Source organism: Hyla sarda, chromosome 1 (genome assembly GCF_029499605.1).
Source record: "Hyla sarda isolate aHylSar1 chromosome 1, aHylSar1.hap1, whole genome shotgun sequence".
Classification (NCBI taxonomy): domain Eukaryota; kingdom Metazoa; phylum Chordata; class Amphibia; order Anura; family Hylidae; genus Hyla; species Hyla sarda.
This window is the reverse complement of record NC_079189.1, coordinates 479,677,460-479,691,368: the sequence shown is the minus strand read 5'-3', so window position 1 is coordinate 479,691,368 and position 13,909 is coordinate 479,677,460.

Sequence of the window (13,909 nt, the reverse complement as noted above, 5' to 3'; positions counted from 1 at the left end):
TGAGAACTGTGAACTTATGGAACAGTCTACCTCAGGAACTGGTAACAGCAGGAAAAATTAACAGCTTTAAAACAGGATTAGATGCATTTCTGGAACAAAATAATTAATGCTTATGCAGAATTATAAAATCCCATCCCTTCCCCAATATCGCGCCACACCCCTACCCTTCAATTCCCTGGTTGAACTTGATGGACATATGTCTTTTTTCGACCGTACTAACTATGTAACTATATGCCTCCAGCTGTTGCAAAACTACAACTCCCAGCATGCCTGCAAAGCCAAATGATGTATGGGTTGTAGTTTTGCAATAGTTGGAGGAACACAGCCTGCAGCAACACTGCTGTAAGTTTTACCAATCACATGTCTCCAGCTGTTGCAAAACTACAACTCAAAGGATATGTGGGCATGCTGGGAGCTGTTGTTTTGCAAAAGCTGTAAGCACACAGTGTGTGTGTGTGTGTGTGTGTATAGCATAAAACCAGAAAGGAAAGGGTTACAGATGCTCACTCCAAAGACCAGTGACTGAGGAGAGTGAGGGAGGGGGAGAAGGAGGAGTGGTTATCACCTGAGGAGAATAAAGGGACCCCCCCCCCCCCCCTGCTTCTGGTCAACAACAGTAAGGTTATTCAGAAATAAAGTAATTCTGAGAGAAATATAGGTCATAGACACATACAATTGATATGCACATGTTCTGGATGAGTTACTGAGCAATATATATAACTTTTTAGTTTTTTTGGGTTATCTGGCAGGTACGTTTTAAAGACGAAGAGGAAAAACAAAAATGCAAAAATGAAAATGGGCTGTATCCTTAAAGGGGTACTCCGGTGGAAAACCTTTTTGTTTAAATCAACTGGTGCCAGAACGTTAAACAGATTTGTGAATTACTTCTATTACATTTTTTTAATCCTTCCAGTACTTATTAGTGGCTGTATACTACAGAGAACATGCTTTTCTTTTCAGATTTCTCTTCTCTCACGACCACAGTGCTCTCTGCTGACCTCTTCTCTCCATTTTAGGAACTATCCAGAGCAGGAGAAAATCCCCATAGCAATCATATGCTGCTCTGGACAGTTCCTAAAATGGACAGCAGAGGTCAGCAGAGAGCACTGTGGTCGTGACAAAAGAGAAATCCAAAAAGGAAATAATTTCCTCTGTAGTATACAGCCCCTAAAAAGTACTGGAAGGATTAAGATTTTTTAATAGAAGTAATTTACAAATCTGTTTAACTTTCTGGCAACAGTTAATAAAAAAATAAATTAAAAAAAAGTTCTGCTTTAAGGGGTTACTCTTGGGATACAGACCCCCAAATTAATTTGAATGGCCCTCCTCACACAGCCCCCTATACCCACTATGTACAGCTCCCTATCTCACATATACTGCTCCCTATTCCCCCTATATACTGCTCCTTCTGACCTTCCCACATACACCGGTTTCTCTACCCCCTCCCCCCATATTTCCTCTATTACCTCCTCTTTCTCTATGCACTGTTACAAGACCTGATGATGTTATCACAGGTCCTTAAAGGGGTAGTCCAGCGGTGATAAACTTATCCCCTATTCTAAGGATAAGGGATAAGTTTCAGATCGCGGGGGTCTGACCGCTGGGGCCCCGGCTTGCTGGCAAGATAGCGCGTGTTGACCACCGCACGAAGCGATGTCTGACACATCCCCTCAATACAACTCTATGGCAGAGCCGTAGGGTTGCATTGAGGTGGGCGTGTCAGCCGCCGCTTCATGCGATGGTTAACACACCCCCTTCTCACGGGCTGTCGGGGCCCCGTACAGGAATACGTGGGGGGCCCCAGTGGTCGGACCTCCCGCAATCTGAAACTTATGCCCTATCCTTAGGACTACTCCTTTAACCCCTTAACGACCTCGGTCGTAAATGTACGTCCTGGTTTGGCGGGACTTACTGCACCAGGACGTACATTTATGTCCTGTGTAGGACCGCGAGCATCGGAGCGGTGCTTGTGTCATACACGGCAGGTTCCGGCTGCTATTAGCAGCCGAGGACCCGCCGGTAATGGCCGACATCTGCGATTGCGCGGATGTCCTCCATTAACCCCTCAGATGCCATGATCTGTACAGATCACGGCATCTGCGGCAATCTGATCATCTGTGGCGATCCGATCATCTGTAATGGCGGCCGGAGGTCCCCTTACCTTGCTCCGGCCATCTCCCCCAAAAAGCGATTTTATAAACATATTTGGTATCGCCACGTGCATAAATGTCCGAACTATCAAAATATAATGTTAATGATCCCATTCGGTGAACGGCGTAAACGTAAAAAAATTTAAAGTCCAAAAATGCTGCTTTTTTCTCACATTTTATGAAAAAAAAATGCATTAAAAATTATTTAAAAGTTTTATATATGCAAATGTGGTACCGATAAAAAGTTTAGATGACGGCGCAAAAAATGAGCCCTCATACCGCCCTTTGTACGGAAAAATCAAAAAGTTATAGGTGGTCAAAATAGGGCAATTACTCATTTTGTACAAAAAGTTTTTTTTTTTTTTTTTTTTAAGCAGTACAAAAATATAAAAGTATCTAGCCATGGGTATCATTTTAATAGTATTGGCCCACAGAATAAAGAACACATGTCATTTTTATGTAAAATTTTTTTGTAAAATTTACAGTGTGAAAACGAAACCCTCCAAAATGTGCAAAATTGTGGTTTTCATTAAAATATCCTCCCTAAATAAATATTTTTTTGGGTTCTCCGTACATTTTACGGTAAAATCAGAGGTTCCATCACAAAGTAAAATTGGTCATGCAAAAAACAAGCCCTTATATAGGTCTGTAGATCGAAATATGAAAGAGTTACGGATTTTAGAAGGCGAGGAGGAAAAAACAAAAATGCAAAAACAAAATTGGCTGGGTCCTTAACCCATTAAGGACTCAGGGTTTTTCTGTTTTTGCACTTTCGTTTTTTCCTCCTTACCTTTTAAAAATCATAACCCTTTCTATTTTCCACCTAAAAATCCATATTATGGCTTATTTTTTGCATCACTAATTCTACTTTCCAGTGACATTAGTCATGTCACCCAAAAATTCACGCCGAAACGGAAAAAAAATCATTGTACGACAAAATCGAAGAAAAAACGCCATTTTGTTACTTTTGGGGGCATCCGTTTCTACGCAGTGCATATTTCTGTAAAAATGACACCTTATCATTATTCTGTAGGTCCATACGGTTAAAATGATACCCTACTTATATAGGTTTGATTTTGTCGTACTTCTGGAAAAAATCATAACTACATGCAGGAAAATGTATACATTTAAAAATGTCATCATCCTATACCTTTTTTATTTTTCCACGTACAGGGCGGTATGAGGACTCATTTTTTATGCCGTGATCTGAAGTTTTTATCGGTATGATTTTTGTTTTGATCTGACTTTTTGATCACTTTTTATTCATTTTTTAATGGTATAAAAAGTGACCAAAAATAAGCTTTTTTGCACTTTGGAATTTTTTTGCGCGTACGCCATTGACCGTGCGGTTTAATTAATGATATATTTTTATAGTTTGGACATTTATGCATGCGGCGATACCACATATGCTTATTGTTTTTTTATTTTTATTTACACTGTTTTATTTTTTTTTTATGGGAAAAGGGGGGTGATTCAAACTTTTATTAGGGAAGGGGTTAAATGACCTTTATTAACAGTTTTTTTTTTACATTTTTTTTGCAGTGTTATAGGTCCTATAGGGACCTATAACACTGCACACACTGATCTCTCATGCTGATCACTGGCGTGTATTACACGCCTGTGATCAGTGTTATCGGCGCTTGACTGCTCCTGCCTGGATCTCAGGCACGGAGCAGTCATTCGTCGATCGGACACCGAGGAGGCAGGTAAGGGCCCTCCCGGTGTCCTGTAAGCTGTTCGGGACGCCGCGATTTCACCGCGGCAGTCCCGAACAGCCTGACTGAGCAGCCGGGATACTTTCACTTTCACTTCAGACGCAACGCTTAGCTTTGATCGCCGCGTCTGAAGGGTTAATACAGGGCATCACCGCGATCGGTGATGTCCTGTATTAGCCGCGGGTCCTGGCCATTGATAGCCGCCGGGACCGACCCGATATGACGCGGGGACACCGCATGACCCCGCGGCATATCGCAGGAGCCGGCTGAGGATGTAAATATACGTCCTGCGTCGTTAAGGAGTTAAGGTGAAAATGGGCTTGGTCCTGAAGGGGTTAAAGGTCCTATAACAGTGTGTTGCTCTATGGGCTTTATACAGCCCAGAGAGCTTTAGGGAAAAATAATATTATTGCAAACAATCTTCAGAGTAAAGAAATGAGATGCACTCACCCAAGCTTATGTCTTTCGGCAAACTTTATTCTTTGTACATAAAAAAGGCACAGCGGGTAGATACGGGAGGAGCAGCCTCACATTAATATTATTGCAATCTGCCATATTTACACAAAATTGCAGCATTTTGGGCCTCAAACTTCTGCCCCCTGAGGTGAAGCGCTCACTTTGCCTCATGAGTGGTGCGGCCCTGAAAGGGAGAGAGGAGGAGCATGGATTATGGAGCAAAGGTTACTCAACGGCTTTGTCTGCTTGTAATAGTAGTGTGCTGGTGGGAGTAAAATGCTAGATACACTTAAACCTAGAAATATCATTGGGGAAGATGTATGAAAACCTATGTAGAGGAAGAGTGGTGCAGTCACCTATATCAACCAATCAGCTTTTATTTTTAAAAGGGCCTCTGAAAAATAAAAGAAACAATCTGATTGGTTGCTCAAGGCAACTGCACCATTCTTGCTCTACACAGGTTTTCATATATCGTTTTGCTAACGTCGAAATACTATTACCTGTTATGATATTATGTATTTGAAAGGTTTGAGATTTGCAGTCAATTCCATTCATTTGTATTTAGAAGAATCGGAAGGAATGAGAACATTTATTTATTTACTGGGATTAGGTTCATTTTAGTTTGTTAGAGCATGAATGGATCCTGTGACTATAAAGGCCAGCAGATGGCAGCAGTGTACAAATATTCAACACCACTGTACACATAGCTGTGTTATATTTAAATAAATGAATAAATGTTAGTTTTTTTAATATGAAGACCAAGGGGGGACATATTCAACACTTTTTCACGCCAACATTTTAACACAAAAAATTTCCACTAAATATTTAAAGGGTTCTACATTAACCCTTTAAGGACAAGGCTTTTTTCGTTTTTTGCACTAAAAAATTAAAAATCATAACTCTTTCAATTTTGCACCTTAAAATCTGTATTATGGTGTATTTTTTGCACCACCAATTCTACTTTGTAATAACATCAGTCATTGTACCCAAAAATCTATGGCAAAACGGAAAAAAAAATAATTGTGCGACAAAATTGAAAAAGAAATGCCATTTTGTAAATTTTGGGGGCTTCCGTTTCTACGTAGTACATTTTTCATTACAAATGACACCTTTTCCTTATTCTCTAGGTCCATACGGTTAAAATGATACCCTACTTGTATAGGTTTGATTTTGTATTACTACTGAAAAATAATCATAAATACATGCAGGAAAATTTATACGTTTAAAATTGTCATTTTCTGAGCCCTATAACTTTTTTATTTTTCCATGTTCAGGGGGCTATGAGGGCTCATTTTTTGCGCCCTGATCTGAACTTTTTGTCGGTACCATTTTTACATTGATCGGAATTTTTGATCGCTTTTTATTAATCTTTCAAGTGACCAAAAATACGCTATTTTGGACTTTGGAATTTTTTTGCGCGTACGCCATTGAACGTGCAGTTTAAAAAGCGGTATATTTTTATAATTCGGACATTTCCGCACGCGGCAATACCATATATGTTTATTTACACTGTTTTTTTTATTTATTCTTGGAAATGCCAGGTGATTCAAACTTTTCTTAGGGGAAGGGATCATTGAAAGGGTTAATGATTTTTTTACACTTTTCTTATGCAATATTATAGCTCCTTTAGGGGGCTATAACATTGCATTAACTGATCTTTTACACTGATTGATCCATCTCCATAGGAATGGATCAATCAGTGTTTTCGGCGATTGAATGCTCAAGCCTGGATCTCAGGCTTGAAGCATTAATTCGGCGATCGGACTGCAGGAAGGAAGGTAAGAAGACCTCCTCCTGTGCTACAGCTGTTCGGGATGCCTGAGCTAGCCGGGCACTTTTATTTTAGTTTTTAGTCGCGCGGCTCAGCAGTGCCGCACACTATTAGAGGCAGGTCCCGGCTTCACTATGATGCCGGGCCCGCCGCGATATGATGCGGGGTTACCGTGTAACCCTGCGTTATATCACGGGAGCGGGACTAGGGGCGTAAGTTTACGCCCTTGGTCCTTAACAGGTTAAAATGATCTTTGGTTTACACTATGCATGGCAGTTTTTCAAAAGTTATGTCAATTAAATTTTATGTTTTACATAATTTTTTACCTCAAAAATTTCATAGCAGCTCTGTTAGTGTGAAAACCACAAAAATGGTTCAGTTTTTAAATTTTTTTTTCTTTATTTATAATTTTTTTTTTCTCAATTATTGAAAAAAAAAATTTTGGGCAAATTATAATACAAAAAAAAAAAAAAAACAGACTTCAACTACATTTTTTTCATAGTTTTTCAGTGTACATGTACATTGCGGCTGTGCTCAATTCATAGACTGCGGGTCTCAGCTGCTATCAGTAGCCAGGGACCCATCACTAATGATGGACATCAGCAATCACTGTGATGTGTGTCATTAACCCTGTATCTATTTTCTTCATGTCTTTGCCTTCAGATATGTTGCATCCACACAGCTGTTGCTTGTCTGGGCACTAATTGTGTTATCATGAAATATGACATGATATTAGTTTGTTTCCACCTGAATTTTCAGAATTTTACAATTTGGCGCAAAAAACTAAATTGTCACGAAAAAGTGGCAAAAATTGGCACAAATTGTGCAAGTACTCCCACTTAAAAAGATGAGAGTCTGTAATTTTGATCATAGGTATACCTCAACTATGAGAAACGGAATGAGAAAAAAAAAATCTATAAAATCACATTGTCTGATTTTTAAAGAATTGATTTGCAAATTATGGTGGAAAATAAGTATTTAGTTAATAATAAATCTCAATACTTTGTTATATACCCTTTGTTGGCAATGACAGAGGTCAAGCGATTTCTGTAAGTCTTAACAAGGTTTTCACACACTGTTGCTGGTATTTTGGCCCATTCCTCCCTGCAGATCTCCTCTAGAGCAGTGATGTTTTGGGCCTGTCACTGGGCAGCACAGACTTTGAATCCCTCCATAGGTTTTTTATGGGGTTGAGATCTGGAGACTGGCTAGGTGTAACGGAACTGGATGTGGATCCTCTACCTGTGTGGCTGATGACTCGGACTGTATCTGGGAGCGGAGTCTAAGGTCTAAGACTTCACCAAAGCCCGCCGAAAGGCATGATGGGCTTGCTGCGGCAGGCAACACCCAGGTCGCTAGTCCCGGCATGGCCTAACCACACAGGTAACTGGGCAAGGTAACAAAGGAAGAGGCAGAAGCATAGTCAACGTAGCAGAAGGTTCGTAGTCAAAAATCATCGCAGGAAGGTCTGGATACACGGGTATGGCAACAGGCAATAGGAACGCTTTCTCTCAGGCAATAGGCACTGAAGATCCGGCAGGGAAGTGTGGGAGGTGCAAACAACTTATAATGTGGTGTCTGGTGTATTCACTAATTATGGGCGTACTGGTCCTTTAAATTTCAGAGCACCGGTGCACACACCCTAAGAGACGGAGACGCGCGTGCCGGAGCTGAGAGACAGAAGGAGCTGCATAAGTGGTGCGTGGTGAGAAACGGCCGGGATATGCATGCGGGCGCATCCCGCCAAGCGAATCCCGTCCCTGCCGGCAGTTTGGGACACAGGGACACTGCGCTCATGATCGGTGCTTGCGGCCGGAGCGCAGTGTGTAACACTAGGCCACTCCAGGAACTTGAAATGCTTCTTACGAAGCCATTCCTTCGTTGCCCGGGCGGTGTGTTTGGGATAATTGTCATGCTGAAAGACCCAGCCATGTTTAATCATTAATGCCCTTGCTGATGGAAGGAGCTTTTCACTCAAAATGTCACAATACATGGCCCCATTCATTCTTTCCTTTACAAGGATCAGTTGTCCTAGTCCCATAGCAGAAAAACAGCCCCAAAGCATGATGTTTCCATATTTTCCCAATCCCCTTCTGGATCATCCAAATGCTCTCTAGCAAACTTCAGATGGGCCCAGACATGTACTGGTTTAACCCCTTCACGACGAGCGACATACATGTACGGCGCCGCAAAGTGTCACTTGGCACGCGGCGACGTACATGTACGTCACGGGGTTCCGGGAGCGCTGCGTCACCGGTAGCGGTGATCGGGCAGGGATGACTGCTGTTATCTAACAGCAGGCATCCCGGCACATCGCCGAGGTGGGTCCTGAGACCCCCCCATGATCGCGATGGGCGCAAATCGCAGGTCAATTAAGACCTGCGATCTACGCGATTCCGGGTCATACGGGTCACTGGTGACCCGGTGACCCGGAAAATAAGAGGGATCGGTGGTGTCCGAGACACCCTCGATCCCCCTGAAGGGATAGGAGTTTGGTGGCAGGGGTGCCACCCCTCCTATCCCTGCTATTGGTCGGCCGAGTGACCGACAGCAGACCAGGGGAGGGGGGGTTAAAGTTCGGTTCCCCCGCTTTGCCCACCTATTGGTGTCTGGGCAAAACGGGGGAACTGTCCAGGGACCGGCGCCGAAGGTCCCTTACCTGGATCCCGGATCCCGGAGCGCGATCCTCCATGCGGGGAACCCCACGTGCGGCGGCGGCAGCGGCAGCAATTCATCCGGGTCCTGCCAGGTGAGTTGTTGCCTAGCAACATCCAAAGGGCCACAGTTTCAGTGGTCTCTAAACCGTGGCCCTCCAGATGTTGCAAAACTACAACTCCCAGCATGCCCAGACAGCTGTTTGCTGTGTGGGCATGCTGGGACTTGTAGTTTTGCAATATTTAGAGGGGTTCAGGTTGTAGATCATTATGCAGTGGTCTCAAACTGTAGCCCTCCAGATGTTGCAAAACTACAACTCTCAGCATGCCCAGACAGCAAACTGCTGTCTGGGCATGCTGAGAGTGGTAGTTTTGCAACATCTGGAGGGCCACAGTTTTGAGACCACTGGACAGTGATTTACAACCTGAACCCCTCTAAATCTTGCAAAACTACAACTCCAAGCATTCAGGAACAGCATAAGGCTGTCTTGGCATGCTAGGAGTTGTACTTGTGTGCCTCCAGCCGTTGCATAACTACATCTCCAAGCATGCCCTTCCGCAATCAGTACATGCTGGGAGTTGTAGTTTTGCAACAGCTGGAGGCACACTGGTTGGAAAATACTGAGTTAGGTCATAGAACCTAACTCAAGGTTTTCCAACCAGTGTGCCTCCAGCTGTTGCAAAAGTACAACTCCCAGCATGCAAGGTCTGTCAGTGCATGCTAAGAGTTGTAGTTTTGTCCCCCCTCCCATGTGAATGTACAGGCTACATTCACACTGGCGGCAGATTACAGCGAGTTCCCCGCTTCAAGTTTGAGCTGTGGCAAATTTTCCGCCGCAGCTCAAACTCCTAGCGGGAGACTCAGTATAATCGGCCTCCAGTGTGAATGTAACCTAAAAACACTAAACTAACATAAAATAAAGAGTAAAACACTACATATACACACGTACACTGCCCCCCCTACCCCCCCCCTTCCCCAATAAAAATGAAAAACGTATTGTACTGCATTGTTTCTAAGATGGAGCCTCCAGCTTTTGCAAAACAAAAACTCCCAGCCTTTCTCGACAGCAATTGACTGTCCAAGCATGCTGGGAGTTTTACAACAGCTGGATGCACCCTGTTTGGGAATCACTGGCATAGAATACCCCTATGTCCTCCCCTATGCAAGTCCCTAATTCAGGCCTCAAATGCGCATGGCGCTCTCACTTTGGAGCCCTGTTGTATTTCAAGGCAACAGTATAGAGTCACATATGGGGTATCGCTGTACTCGGGAGAAATTGCCTAACAAATTTTGGGGGGCTTTATCTCCTTTTACCCCTTATGAAAAGGAACAGTTGGGGTCTACACCAGCATGTTAGTGTAAAAAAATAAAAAAATTTACACTAACATGCTGGTGTTGCCCTACAAAACGCTGACCAAAATTTGTACCGCAATATCTCCTGAGTACGGAGATACCCCATATGTGAGAGCAAAGTGCCAAAGTGCCACAACAAGGCCAAGAAGGGAGAGTGTGCCATGTACATTTGAGGTGATTTACACAGGGGTGGCTGATTGTTACAGCGGTTCTGACAAATGCAAAACAACAAACACACCCACATATGACCCCATGTTGGAAACTACACCCCTCACGGAATGTAATAAGGGGTGCAGTGAGAATTTACACCCCACAGGTGTCTGACAGATCTTTGGAACAGTGGTCCGTGAAAATGAAAAATGTTGCACAGCCCACTGTTCCAAAGATCTGTCAGACACCAGTGGGGGGTACATGCTCACTGTACCCCTCATTACATTCTGTGAGGTGTCTAGTTTCCAAAATGGTATGCCATGTGTTTTTTTTTTGCTGTCCTGGCACCATAGGGGCTTCCTTAATGCGACATGCCCCCCGAGCAAAATTTGCTCTCAAAAAGCCAAATATGACTCCTTCTCTTCTGAACATTGTAGTTCGTCCGCAGTGCACTTCAGGTCCACTTATGGGGTACTTCCATACTCAGAAGAGATGGGGCTACTAATTTTGGGGGTCTTTTCTGCTATTAACCCTTTAAAAATGTGAAATTTTGGGGAAAACCAACATTTTTTTTTTTACATATGCAAAAGTCGTGAAACGCCTGTGTGGTATTAAGGCTCATTTTATTCCTCAAGGGGTCTAGTTTCCAAAATAGTATGCCATGTGTTTTGTTTTTGCTGTTCTGGCACCATAGGGGCTTCCTAAATGCGACATGCCCCCCCAAAAACATTTCAGAAAAACGTACTCTCCAAAATCCCCTTGTCGCTCCTCTTCTGAGCCCTATACTGCGCCCGCCGAACACTTTACATAGACATATGAGGTATGTGCTTACTCGAGAGAAATTGGGTTGCACATACAAGTATACATTTTCTCCCTTTACCCCTTGTAAAAATTCAAAAATTGTGTCTACAAGAACATGCGAGTGTAAAAAATGAAGATTTAGAATTTTCTCCTTCACTTTGCTTCTTTTCCTGTGAAACACCTAAAGGGTTAAACACTTACTGAATGTCATTTTGAATACTTTGGGGGGTGCAGTTTTTATAATGGGGTCATTTATGGGGTATTTCTAATATGAAGACCCTTCAAATCCACTTCAAACCTGAACTGGTCCCTGAAAAATGGTGAGTTTGAATATTTTGTGAAAAATTGGAAAATTGCTGCTGAATTTTGAAGCCCTCTGGTGTCTTCCAAAAGTAAAAACTCGTCGATTTTATGATGCAAACATAAATTAGACATATTGTATATGTGAATCCAAAAAAAATTATTTGGAATATCCATTTTCCTTACAAGCAGAGAGCTTCAAAGTTAGAAATATGCAATATTTTAAATTTTTTCATCAAATTTGGGGATTTTTCACCAAGAAAGGATGCAAGTTACCACAAAAATTTACCACTATGTAAAAGTAGAATATGTCACGAAAAAACAGTCTCAGAATCAGAATGATAAGTAGAAGCATTCCAGAGTTATTAATGTTTAAAGTGACAGTGGTCAGATTTGCAAAAAAGGGCTTCGTCCTAGAGGTGAAAATGGGCTGCGTCCTTAAGGGGTTAAGCAGGGGAACATGTCTGGCACTGCATGATTTGAGTCCCTGGCGGCGTAGTATGTTACTGATGGTAGCCTTTGTTACTTTGGTCCCAGCTCTCTGCAGGTCATTCACTAGGTCCCCAATGTGGTTCTGGGATTTTTGCTCACCATTCATGTGATCATTTTGACACCAAAGGCTGAGATCTCGGGAGATTATCAGTGGCCTTGTATGTCTTGCATTTTCTAATAATTGCTCCCACATTTGATTTCTTCACACCAAGCTGCTTGCCTATTGCAAATTCAGTCTGGTGCAGGTCTACAATTAGGTTTCTGGTGTCTTTGACAGCTCTTTGGTCTTGGCCATAGTGGAGCTTGGAGTGTGACTGTTTGAGGTTGTGGACAGGTGTCTTTTATACTGATACGTTCAAACAGGTGCCATAAATACAGGTAATGAGTGGAGGACAGAGGAGACTCTTAACCCCTTAAGAACCGACCCATTTTTTTACCTCTATTACCTGGCTCTTTTTTAAAAATACATGTATCTCTTTAAATGGTAATAACTTCAGAACGCTTTTTCTGAGCAGAGCGATTCTGAGATAGTTTTTTCGTGACATGTTGTACTTTATATCACTGGTGCATTTTTGTTAACACATGTAGCATTTTTTGTGAAAAACTTCAAAATATTGTGAAAAACTGGAAAACTTCTGGCATTTAATTTTTTTTTTTTAATAATGTACACTGTCCAGTAAAAGTGATGTTATATTTATTCTGTGGGTCAGTACGATTATGGCGATACCCATTTTATATAGCTTTCTAAGTTCTTTTTCCTTTTCTGAGCAAAATTCTTTTTCTGCCATTCATTTTCCAACAGCCGTAACTTTTTTATTTTTCTGTGCATCTCCAGATGACAGCTGATCCCTGGAGCTTGGCTGCTTCTCATATTACATGACAGGCCAGCCCTGATGACTTGTGCAGCCCACCTGTACATCCTCATGAGTAGAGATGAGCGAACTTTTGAAAAATTAGATTCGGCCGATTCGCGGTTCGATACAAATGTATTTGCAGTGAATCTTTAGTAAAAATGTCTGTTTCTGGCCTAGAGAGAGCCTCAATAGGGGTGTAGAACACTTTGCTGTGTTCTAACATGCATATGGAGTGTGATGGGGTAGTGAAATAATACTGTTATTTAGTATGACATGCAGATTACAGGCATCGCTTTTAGAATCATTGCCGCAGAGAGGCACAATGACAGAGCCTGGAGGTGGCATCAGTATGAGGTGACCATATAGTGGTCTCCTCATACTGAAATTTAAACCGAAGATTTGGGGTAGCTAGTGCTACCATAACAAAGGTTTTATTCCCAGACTCAGGCCCAGCAGCATCAGTACACAAGATATTGCTTGAATGACACAGCCTGGAGTTGGCTGAAACATGAAGGGACCATATAGAGTCTGAATGGCACAGCCAGTAGTTGACAGCAGCATGAGTAGACACTAGGACTAGTACTATTGTTTGGACTTTGTAGGCCCTTGACAGATTAACAGGTACAAAATGGTACACTACTTGGATGTACGTATGCGCTATGCACTGATGATGGCAGAAAAATGCGCTACAATGAGCCTAAAAACTCTGTAATTTTTGTATAACACCAGCCGGTGAATACTATTGTTTGGACTTTCACAGTATCTAGGCCCTTGACAGATTAACAGGTACAAAATGGTACACTACTTGGTTGTACGTATGAGGTATGCACTGATGAGGGCAGAAATATGCACAAAAATACGCAGAAAAAAAATCTGTATTTTTGTAAAACGCCATCCGGTGAGTACTATTGTTTGGACTTTCACAGTATGTAGGCCCTTGACAGATTAACAGGTACAAAATGGTACACTACTTGAATGTACCTATGCGGTATGCACTGATGAGGGCAGAAAAATGCGCAACAATACGCAGAAAAAAATCTGTATTTTTGAAAAACACCAGCAGGTGATTACTTTTGCCAGGACTTTCCCTGTATCCAGACTTGTTACAGATACAGAATAGTAGACTGCTTTGATGTAGGCATGTGTTATGCACGTATGAGGGCAGACAAATGCACTACAGTCTGCTGAAAAATAACGTATTTGTCAACAGCA